This window comes from Dermacentor albipictus, chromosome 5 (genome assembly GCF_038994185.2).
Source record: "Dermacentor albipictus isolate Rhodes 1998 colony chromosome 5, USDA_Dalb.pri_finalv2, whole genome shotgun sequence".
In the NCBI taxonomy this organism is placed as follows: Eukaryota; Metazoa; Arthropoda; class Arachnida; order Ixodida; family Ixodidae; genus Dermacentor; species Dermacentor albipictus.
This window is the reverse complement of record NC_091825.1, coordinates 117371685-117383906: the sequence shown is the minus strand read 5'-3', so window position 1 is coordinate 117383906 and position 12222 is coordinate 117371685. Positions and strand designations below refer to the sequence as shown.

Sequence of the window (12222 nt, the reverse complement as noted above, 5' to 3'; positions counted from 1 at the left end):
ATTCGAAAAAGCACCTTTCTTGGGGCGCTACAGTCGAATGTCAAGTCACATTTACGATTAAATTACGCTACGATAGACGAAGAGAGAGAGAGAAAAGAAGGACGCAGAGAGAGGCAGGGAAGTTAACCAAAGGTAATTCCGGTTGGCAATCCAGCCCGGGGGTAGGGTTAAGGGGGTAGAGAGAGAGAGAGAGAGAGAGAGGAGCACGAACAAACCGCGTACACTACAGGGCAGTAGAGGGCGGAGTTCTTCAAGTCTATCGTTTAGCCCCGTAGACCGCAGGAACCTTAACGCGAGTAAGGCCTTCAGCGCGGATGTCGTTTGGGAGTGCTGACCTAAAGCTTTGAGTTCTGGTAGTGCACGGGCGATTGTACTCTGCACACCACTTGAGACGCGCTATCTGTATCTGCCCACGATTATAGACGAATAAGTATGGCCAGTGAGATCACGCGGAACACGCGAGCTGACACACCGACCTTGGCGGCCATGTCCGTGGCATTGTACAATCAACCTGAAATCGCCTCCTCGCGACAAAGTGAAACAAGCGTTTTAAGCGCATGTAGTACCTTTGCGAACACGAAGCCAAGCCGCTCACTCACCCGGTTGCACCTGAACGTCAGCGCCTCAACGTCGCAAACCAACCCGCGCCAGGTCCACGGGCAATAATGGACGCGAGGCACGTTTTTGATCAAACGCGGCCTTCGCGCGACGACGCGTTACTGTGCTCAGAGGCTGATACGAAAACGTAAACGCGTCAACGCTTTTCATTAGATTGCCCTTCCGTCGCTGCCCCTTAGGCCTGCGCAACCGTAGCGCACTCTCATTGAGTTCTATTGCGTTCCATTGCGCCCTTCTGCGGAGGACGCAATGAGGCTATAAAGCGATTGCCCCTCCCCGCTCCCCCCCCCCCCCCACACACACACACGAAACAGCCCATAAATCGGTAAGCGAAAGGAAAGGAAGATCAATTTTCATTTCTTCCCGTTTGCTTCTTTCCCCACGGAGGAGGTTCCGAAGCGGGCCCCTTTTTGCGAGAGTCGTCCGACGAAGGTTTCACAAAACGAAATGAAAGAAAGAAGATGGCGCGAGCACAGAAAGGCGAGAGACGAGGAGAAAGCGCGTTATTTGACCAATCTTGGACGCGTCAGCGCAGACGACCGTTCCGCGAGCAGACGAAACACTGCACATGAAAACAAAACGAAGAAGCAAAAAAGGAAGGAATCATGTAGAAAAGGCAGGGAAAAGAGAGACGAAGGCGTAATCTTGTCCGGCCAGAAAAAAAAACGAGAAAGGACAGGGAAGGCGGAGGGGGGGAGGGGGGGGGGGGGACACACCAGCGTTTGTTCAGTTCCGCGAAACAAGCGGGTGGAAGGGGGAGTCGAACGACGACGACGCGGACAATAATCGTGCCGTGATTGCAATTCTCGTATCGGTCCCTACTTTCCCGCTCGCCAACTCTCCCCCGCGCGCCCGTTCTCCAGTTCTCCTCCAATCCCCCTCCTTCTTACCAACATTCGGCCTAGTTATAAGCCTTCCTCCTCCTTTCTTCGCCTGTTTCGTCAATGTATCCCGTTCGCCCGTCCACCCTGCACCCCCAGGCCCCGCCACATTTTATTTCTCTTTCCCTCGGAACCATCTTTGCTGTACATCCAGAGAAGCAACAACAAGAAGAAGAAGATCAGGAGAACGGCCCGTTGGGCGTCGCAAAAAGTAACACGATTGGGCAAAAGCGAACAGCGGAGGAGAAAGGAAAGAGTGCGTGCGAGGGAGCGACGTGGCGCTTATGTGCGTTGGAAGACGTCACGGGACGGCGCTGATTCTATAACTCCCGACGAGCTGCCGGTCTCGTCTAACACGGGGTCGGGCGCGCGCGGATTGCAACGAAAGGCAAACGCCCCTCCCCCCCCCCCCCCCTCCCCACCTTGCCGCCGCCGTACCCATCTTTCTCTCCTATCCTTCATCCTCGATGAGCAAACACTGACCGGAAAACTTCTCGGGCTGGGAGGCCTTCGGAGCTTCTTGCAGTCACGTCTGACGTTCGTATATACTTCAGGCTAAACACGAACGTACGCACACACACACGCACGCTTGCTTACTCTCACGCGCATAGTGAGACGCTTATGACATAAGAAAAAGAAAGGAAGACGTAAGAGGCATTGGTAGCAGGGAGATGAAGAACCCAAGAAGAAGAAGGGTAAGAAAGGAACTAAACACGAAAATGCCAGAGTCGCTGGCTGGGCGCCATACCGATCTGCGCCGCACCGACCCCGCAGAGCGAGGCGGGCAGAAGGAAAGTGCCGACAGAAATCGTGTTTACACGACAAACATTCGGCCGCGTAAGCGGTCCCCTTCTCCGCACGGCACACAAGCTGGGAGGGAAAAGAAACCCGCCTCCGCCGGATTGCCCCGGGGGCGGAAAATACGTCTACGCCATACACACACGACTCCCGTTTCTTCGCGCGTGTGGTAACATTCCTTCGCCGTGCTCGCGGCTTTCATCCGGGATAGTCGTCCGACTCCCGGTGCGATTGTGTGCGAAAGGGCTTTCACTGGTTCGGCAGTGTATGTTCCTCCCCGACGCTGGATGACGAAGTTCGCCACGTCGCCGGAAGGTGTATGGGGGAGTCGCTGGAAGCCAGTTCTGTGTTGACGTTTCCCGGTATACTATACGTATGGTAGGTATAGACATTCGACGTGGACTGCCTGGGAAAGTGGTCGACGTCTGTAACAGAACGTATATTTGCTCGTTTCTGCGATTCCTAGCGGCATATGAGCAAGACCGTTGATTGCGACGTTTCGTGTTGAGCGACTGTCGCGGCAAATTTTACGCACAAGGAATGAAAGCGCAAGGCCACAGAAAATATAGAACATATGAAAGGGGAATAGGTAAAGCGGAATAACTGTCGATTGGCTTATTTGCACTGATGGAAGGGGAATGCGCAGAGAGTAAACGTAAGCTCGCAAAGGAACTGACAACAATATTTTTTTTTTCACGCAGATGTTTCCAAAATGGCAGCAGAAACCATCATCGATGACTGTCCTTAAAGTCAGTAATTGGTTCTAATGTGATCCTGCTGTCTATCTCCACGACATCCCGTTATTCACGGCCAACGTTAAGCGCGCAATCTAGACAATATAATTTTGCTATAGAATCAGCGATAGCATTAAAGAAATTCTGATACAGCGTACGCGTCTTGCGCCGGGCGATAACTGTATAACAAGGATAAGAGGGTAAATATAGGGATCACACTACTACCACCAACGTGATGTCCGGTGTCCTACACCGCGCGCACGCCGACGAGGCGATGAGCTCACGTGATCTAGGTGACGTCAGGCCACGCGTGCGGCCGCTGTAACCGCCGCCAGCCAATCAGGCGCTCACCTATTGCCTGCCACGCACCTGGCTTCGCTTATGCGCTCGTCTATACTCTTTTCCTACCTTACACTGGTTACCCACTCCACTTTATCGTGCGAGAACATCGTCCATCCAGCCATCTAAAGTGCGCGAAATAGACAAAGAAAGCTGTCGCTTTTAAAAACCTGCTGATATTTCGACGCTGAACAAAGGCCGGTTCAGCAAGGACAGGCCCGAAAAGATGGAGAAGGGTACTGCTCTCTTCTGAGCCTTGAGGGAGACATACTTGCTTCCACTTATCTTTCTTGTCCAATTTTGGCGCTAAACGAAGGTTAAGTCTGCAGCAGCGTACATGCACAACCATGAGCAGAGAGGGGGGGGGGGGGAGGCGATTTCAATAAAAGCAGCGCATTCAAGGGAAGGTATTGGTAGGTGTCATCGTCACACATCCGATGGCGAAGCTGCATGCAGTCTGCGTCCTGATATCTGAAATTTAGGTAACAAGATTTTCACACATTATCACATCATCCTCTGCCGCACTCTGCTAATTTCCCACATTAGCTCCACCCTGCTAAAGTACGGCGGGGATTATGTAACAATTTTATTCATATCCATTTCTTGTATCATCACTGGTGAGAACTTGCGGATCTCCACCTGCGTTATCACCATGATCGGCCAGTCGTGATCAGCGGAAGATAAAAAAGCGAAAAAAAAAACGAATACATCCGAGCGAGAGGAATCCTTTACATCACACCGACAGAGCATATCGAACCTTGCAGACAAAAGTGCAAAAGATGTTCGAGCCGGCAGTCAGTTATAACGCGACTTTCGGTCCACAAAATCTCATTTCTGTCAGATTTATCCATGAATGTACAAGAAATTAAGGCCGCGATATTGTGTCTGCCGATTTTACGTTCGATTCTATGTGTTCGATTCTATGCCTATCGTTAACGCCACCATTAACGGCCGGCTGATCCCAATGATAATGCCGGCAGAGCCTCGCTCTGCACCACTGACGAAGCGCGAAAAAGAATAACAACGGAAAATGCACCGCTACAAAAATCCCGACCTAGACCGAGCCAGCGCTATTAGCAATCGACAAGCGTATATAGCCATTTCGGTTTTAATGCCAATTGGAAACAGCTAGCAGGACAGCAATTAGATTCTGGCGTTTTACGATCCCAAAACCAATATATGGTTACGAGGCACTCCGTGTACTGGGGGACTCGGGTTTAGTTTCGACCACCTAGGATTCTTCAACGTGCAAACAATGCACGGTACACGCGGACGTTTTCGCATTTCGTGCGCATGGAAATGCTGCCGCCGCGGCCAGGACTTGATTCCGCTGCTAAGCCCGAGCTTATAGCAGCGCAACGCCAAAGCAGCTACGCTGTCACGGCGGGTTAGGACAGTAATCAAACATTTAGAGGACTCCTAAGCTTCGTCTTTAACAGCATATAGCGGTAGCATTCAAATATCGCTGACTGAATCTCACGCTTCGCGGCAACTGCAGCTTATGTTAGCGTAGCGATTTCCAGCAAACGCTGGCGCGGCGAACGCTAAGCACGAAGGCGAGCTTTCTGGTTCTCTATTTTTTGTTCCCCCCTTCACGGCGGGCGCCGCCGCTGCCGCGGAGGCGAGTGCCATCTAAGTGGTGTCGCAAGAACCAAGCGGGTCGCGCAGCTCTTACTAAGACCGACCTCAAATGGCAGCCGGAAAAGCTTCCGCTTAACAAAATCACGTTTTACCGTATATTAACGCGATAGCGATAAGGAGCTTGTGTCGCAGAAAAGCTGGTGTCGTCGGCGTCGGCGGCGTTGGCCGTGAGCAAGAAATGGCGGAAGGCAATTCATAAATAAAAACAACTTGCAGGGTGGGCTGGGTGGGAATTGAACCAGGGTCTCCGGAGTGCGAGACGGAGACGCTACCACTTAGCCATGAGCTCGCTGCTTCAAAGCTGGACAAAAGCGCCTATAATGAATGCGGTGTTGCCTTAGAAACGTGCCGTAGAAAGTTATACTGCGGTGTATATCGGTAATTATGAGAAATTACAGACGTCGCAGTTAAACGCGTAGCGAAGTACGTTTCCGCTACATTTCTTCTGCGCCTGGCGCTCACGCAGAGCCATCTTGCGGCAAACACAGAAGACCCCCTCCTCGCAATGTACGGCGCTGCCCCGACAGCTGGCGCGCCACTCACCCGCTTCTAGAGGACGATCCCATCGAGGCGTCAGCCCCATGATCGCGTCCGCCTTCATGGCGCGTCGCGGCCCGGCTGTCCGTGCCGATCACGACGTTTGGCTCGCGTAGATCGTTTCTCCCTCCGAGACACCCGAGTTCTTTGGTTCGTTCCGCTGGATCAGGCGCACGTTTCGTCTTTGTGTGACTCAAGAGCATGCCGAGCGAATGAGTGGGCGGTGAGAACGGGGTGCGATAACGATATCGCGTTCCACTCTTGAGGGCGAAGCTTAAGCGTCCTCCAATTTTTGAAATTACAATCCGAAGCCATCGCGTCTGGAGGTTGCGTGTAAGTTGTACTTTACGAATTTCATGACGTATTTTACTTTGAAAAATTTAATCACTCCAGTAACGCCTGTGCGCTGTCAGGATTGGGGGCTCAATCCTATCGCTCGTGATCCGTTGTCAAGATTGGAGTCCGGCATGAATTCGAAGGTAGCTGGCCCATGCCGTCGTCCAACTTATACACGCTGAGGACGTTGATGAAGGGAAGAACTGCTTCTCATCGAGAACGAGGAATTTGGGTTTATTTACAGTATTTAAATCAGTCTAACATGACTGCTTGAGAAAAAGAGTGTCAGTCCAACATGACTGCACGAGAGAAGTGTGTCCAGCATTCGCACCACAGCAGTTTTTAAACAGTCGGTCCTCCCGCGATACAAGGTGACGCGAACGTTCGTTTACTCATTGTCAACTTGGCGCCGCCCCGCAGAACAGTTTACGCCCACATAGGCACACACATTTCGATATCCGCCGCCGACGTCAGAGGGGCGCCGTTCCGGGAAGCTCGGAGCCATGCTGGGTAGCTAGTTTTCCTGCATCCCGGTCGGCGCGTGGAAAGCAACAAAAAACGGCTTTCCCGCGGCAGCTCGATCACGCGTAGCAGATCAGGTCCGCGCTGGGGAGTTTGGGCACAATAGTTCGGCCGCCGAACTCGTTTCGTCACAATGGCGATGGGGCTGGAGGATGGCGGCGATGTCAGCACAAAGTCCGCTTCATCGAACGCATCCTAGCTGAAGCAACGGAGAGTGGGGGATGCGTGTCTTATAATAATATATGGGGTTTTACGTGCCAAAGGGGATGCGTGTCTTGTTCCCCGGTCGTAACTGGGTGGCAATCTTGCATTGCAGCTCGCCATTCTTAACAGCGCCACGCGGAGGGCCTACGTGGATCGGGATGCGCGGTTCGGGATTTTTTTCTCATACGGACAACGACGTCGACGCCGCTGCCGGATTTTCTGCGACACGGGGCCCATAACGCTACACCGCGTTAAAACCAGCGCATATCATACGAGTGCAAAGCCATATCAAGATCAATCAGAAACGCAGCGCGTACTTTATCGTATTTTTTTGTATGCTATAATTTTTTGCTGTCACCTGCCGCGCACTAATTTAACAAGCAAGCTGATGCTCTTGGCCTACGATCCGCATCCGCCGCCAAGGACACGCCTGCGGCAGACGTGCCAGACCACACCTCCTCACTAATCCTATGCTGTACACCCGACCACTGGCAGCACGTCGCGTTTGCGGCAAGAAGTCGCAGAGGGCTCGGCTACACCGACGCTCCTAAAGTCGCGGCCCAATCAGAACGCGCTCGGGCTCCTAGATTTAAGAAACAAAAATAGAGTTAGATCCACCGGGCAGCACTCAGTGCAGACGCGTGACCCTTCCCACAGTCTCATCCGGTCCCGGGTGGGTTTTTAAAGGACCGCGACGCCTCGTTCTCGGAACCACGGGAGGCGTCGACGACGACACCCGTCGTAATTGCCGCAGCTATCCCGCTAAAGTCTCACGCAGATTCTTCTAGACCTACACACACCAAGCCTCGCAAAGGAGCATGCTACAGCAGTTGGCACGCCTACAACTGCTTGCACTCAATGTCTGTACAGTCGCGTTCCTGACGAAGATTCGCGCCGCTTGCTCATTCCTCCTTTCTTTCTTTCTCCTTCTTGCGCACTAAGCATTACGTCCTTGAGCAAATCTTACATGAACTGGCCGCAAAGTTCGCACCGTACTCTCTCTCCTCCGCCTTTGCACTTCGTATATAGTGCCCGCGACACTTTTTTGCAGTCTCATTTTCTTCGTCCCGTATCCTGGTTCCCACTTTCTCCGCCCGCGAATATCTAAATTTCTCTTCGTGTGTGCGCTTAGGATGTACATGGCTGCAAAGAGTCTCCAATTCTGTCGCGTATAGAGCGCGCGAGACAGGAAAAACGCTGGGACGCATATAACAAGCACCGCGTAAACAACGAGCTAATAATGATGATGATAATAATAAAACTAAAAACAAACACGGTCTTCCTTTGCCTGCCCCCTACCCCCCTCCTTTTCTTCGTTTCTCGTAACATACTCTAACGACGGTGTACGTGGGGAACGCGCGCATGCGCAGTTGTAGGCTTCACACGACAGCCGTGCATCCTCGGCGCGTCCGAAAGCCTTCGCGCGGCGGCTGCTTACAGTTCACCCCGCCTTTTGTTTTCGCACTTCTCACAACTTCTCACGGCGTTCTCGAGAAGTGCCACGCAGGCTTTGAAAGAAAGAAAGAAAGGAAGAAAGAAAGAAAGGAAGAAAGAAAGAAAGGAAGAAAGAGAGAAAGAAAGGAAGAAAGAAAGGCATAGAACGAACGTCCAGAGACAAAGGGTCGTCGCCACGTCGGAGGCAAATGCGAGCCGTTGCGAGCCGAACGGAAAAGCTCGCGAGCAATTGAGCTCGCACGCCCGACACCGGCGGGGTCCACGGCACGGGGCCGCGGGAACGTTCTCACCCGAACCACGGCGGCGTGTCGAAGTGGGAAGAGATCCCCCCACCCCCCCCCCCCCTGCAAGACGACGGCGACGGAGGCGGCGACGACGCTCTGGACAAGCGAACGGCGTCTTCGTCGACGGGTATACTTGGGTGCAGAGCATATATACGCCGGGGGCAAGCGCGTTCGTTGCCGATAAACGTGAAGGGGGCGAGAATGCGGTATGCGCGAACTCCGCCTACGAGCACCTGCCCCGTCGACTCTTTCTTTCTTGGAAGAAGAGTGCGTGAAACTTGAGGTGACGGACCCCTCGTTTGGCCAGTCTCGAAAACTTTTCCCACGTGCCATAGATAGACACACAGCGTGCGCGAGCGAAACGAGTGACGGCTTCTTTTTGGTGACCGGAATGGCCCACGCGACCGCCCAGGTTCGCGTAATGGGCGGAGTGGGCGACGATCCGCGCGCGCCGAGTCGGCAGTGCTGCACGGAACTGAAACCCGAAACGGACACCGTCGTCGCGTCTCACCGCCGGTCGTCGTTGCAACGAACTGCAGCAGGCTGCGGCGGAGACAGACGGGCGAACACACCAGTGCGCCCGGGTGGTCGAACCCTATACGTTGTCTAATTATACTTGGGAGCACTCATTTACAGCTTCCGCAGCCACCCCCCCCCCCTCGCCCCCGCCACAGCACAGCCTAGATTGCGTAATGAACGATCGACGATAGCACAATCGATCGATCGATCAACAACAACAAAAAAAAGCTTAATGTGTCAATCGCCACAGAAATATGACACACAGAAGTACGGCCAGCGAGCGACCGGCAATGAAGGCAAGCCTGCGCCCCTGTCAGGCCAAATGGCCTTTAGCTCTTGTTTCCTCTTTCTGTAATGAAGAAAGGAAATAAACTTCAAACTTCAATCCGCAGTCGGAACGTTAACAGGAAAGGTGCGTGCTTTTCTCCAGTCTATAATGCGTCACCAAACCACGTATGGACGTATCTCCTATAGGGGGGGGGGGGGGGGACGGGTGGATGGTGCGGCGTGGCCACTACATACGCTGCTCGACGACCGCGTCGTATCGCTGGCTCAGATGTGTTCCACGCAATCCACAAATTACAGCGACTACACACACCGCGCTTTGTAGCCACCTCGGCCATGATGACTGGTGATTGCTGCACGACGTGAAGTATAACGCGCCGATGACCACCGGCCGTACAACCATACGCTGTAGGCCATTTCAATGTGACTACTGCCTAAGCGTCACACTCTTTTCTCCTTTAGTTTTTTTTTTCTTTCACTTTTCATTTCTACTCTTCCCTCAACCAACTGAAAAGGAAAGAACGAAAGAAAATTGTCCTCTCAAGAACAACGAAGTTGGTTACAGTAAAAGCGAATGCACATACGTATAACCAAACGTTCAGGATCTGTTAAGAATGGCCAGCTGCAGTGCAAGATTGCCACCCACTATCGACTATGACGGCAACATCCCGGGAGCGTCGCCGCCAACTTCTAACCACAGCGTGACTAAATCGACTTTGTGACGGAATGAGTTCGGCGGGCCAACTATTGTTCCCAAACTCCCCAACGCGCTACCCGGAACGGCTCCGAGTACTACGGGGCCCCTCTGACGTCGGTTCCGGACCTTCGAACGTGTGTGCTTTTGTGCGTGTAGACCGTCCTGCGGAGAGGCGGCTAGTTTGCGATCCCCAAACGAACGTTCGCGTCACCTTGTGTCGCGGGAGAACCGAGTGTTTAAAAACTGCTGTTGTGCGGATGCTCGACACACTTCTCTTAAGCAGTCATGTTGGACTGACACTCTCTCTCAAGCAGTCATGTTAGACTGATGTACTTTCTCAAACAGTCATGTTAGACTGGTATAAAGACTGTAAATAAAACTATAGTCCTCGTTCTCGATGAGAAGCAGTCCTTCCCTTCATCAACGTCCTCAGCGTGGATAAGTTGGACGACGGCATGGGCCAGCTACCTTCTAATTCATGCCCGACTTCAATCTTGACAACGGATCACGAGCGATGGGATTGAGCCCCCAATCCTGACAGATCGAAGCGCCTGCCGAGCAAAAGATCGTTGAAAAGAAAAGCGTACAATCGGCGCATTCAGTCCACGAGTTCTAAGCAATGGCGCTGAAGCTTCGAGGGCAACGTAGAACCTTGAAAATCTGTTAAAGAGGGCAGAACGAGCGAAGGAAGAAGAAAAAAAAGAAAGAAAGAATAAGTGTAAGGCGTAAAGCAGGAAGGGGCCGTATGGATTAGAGAGCCAAACTGGTATGTACGGTACTTTATTTTTCACATTTAGAGACCGAAGTGGAGTTGGACAAGCCATGCAAGATGTGTAGATAAGATAGCCGGTGTTTTACCGGAGAACGGCAGACAAACAGGTGGCGCGAATAAATGAGAGAACTTGCAGGCGTATAGGGTGAAGCCAACTAACAAGACAGTGGCGATCAGAGACCGTTGACAGAGGCCTTCGTCCTGCAATCGACACGAAGGAGACTGATGGCGATCATCAGCATGTTCTGAAAGGTCGAGCGTATAAAACACGGTCACAAGAGGAGCGAAAAGAACAGCGCAAATATTTTTTGTTCATTCTTCTCGTGTTCGCGTTACACACGCCAAAACTTTCAAGCCATGAATCTTTATACCGACTCTCCCAGCTTCCTGTCGCGCTAAACGATTATCACCATCCCGGCACCTTCCCTCTTTCATGTTTGCAACGGTCCCTCCGAACGAATAACTGAAATGTCAGCCGTCCTTATGAAGTCGCAGCTATCAGCGCGAACTACTAAGGGTGCGATATTGTACGCGTTCCAAAATAGAACGGAGGCGGTCCGTTCCACCGAGCCGCACATGGTTGGTCAGTTTGAAAGGTGAAGAACGCCATGACGTCAATTGTGAAGTGATATCTGCTGTCAATCATTCCGTGTTGTCTGCTATCGGACAAACGCAACGGAACGGACCGCCAATTTCGCGACGGAAATAACGGACCACCTCCGTTCGAGTTTGGAACGCGTACAAGATCGCACCCTAAATGTTGAAAACCCCACGAGGGATTTTCACGAAAGGACACTATAAACTATAGCTGTGAGTGGAGGGTAAAGTCACGTGGCACACGCGCGCGTTCTTACTCCGCGCAAACCCGCGACCAAGAGCACAGCAACACAACAGGCCGCGGCCTATATAGTGCGTCCCCCGAGAACAGGTTACTACCTAGGCTCCATCCTCTCCCCTCCCCCTTTCCCCATTGCAATGCCTCCCATTTATCCCGATTTCGAGAGTCGACGCTCGCGTGCCGTTCGGTCACTAAAAAACGCTATTCGCTTCGCGAGAACAAAACAACGCAACAAACACCATTTCGCGCTCCTTAAAAGTGCGCTTCCTTTACTTCTGCACGGCAACATTTATCCCTCTACATTTTTTTTTTCACCTTCTCGCCGCGAAGCGAGCCATTCCTCGCAGCTTACACACAGCCCCGCTTATCGGCGTCACGCCGCGAAAAGACATCGCCGGAGCGAAAACGCAGGAGGCGGCGATAAAAACGCGCGCGCTGTGCAGTCCATATAAACAGGTGCGGCGGCGCAAACGCGATCACCGCGATCCTAATAGAAGTGCGGCGACATAAACAAGTTTCCCTATATAGTTCAAGTGCGTCCCTCTGGCTTGCGATGTCTTTCTATCCTTCTATCCTTTGTCTTTTGTTTCTCTTTTTCTTTCTTTCTTTTTTTTTTAAACAAGAACCGCGATTCGAGTGCGTCCAAAGTTGTCGCGGGCTCCACGGTGTCGCGCCCTGCGGCGATGTCTAGCCGTACCCCTCGTAGTCGCCATCTACTGAATTCCATTTTAATCCGCGACATTTATTTATTTATTTCATTTA

At 52.3% G+C, this 12222-nt stretch overlaps 1 protein-coding gene across 2 annotated transcripts in view; it reads right to left on the bottom strand.

Annotated features, from left to right (window-relative positions):
• The window catches only part of LOC135916130 (prickle planar cell polarity protein 3-like), a 432933-nt gene that overhangs the window by 261778 nt on the left and 158933 nt on the right, over positions 1-12222 (bottom strand). The gene's annotated exons all lie outside the window — the stretch shown is intronic.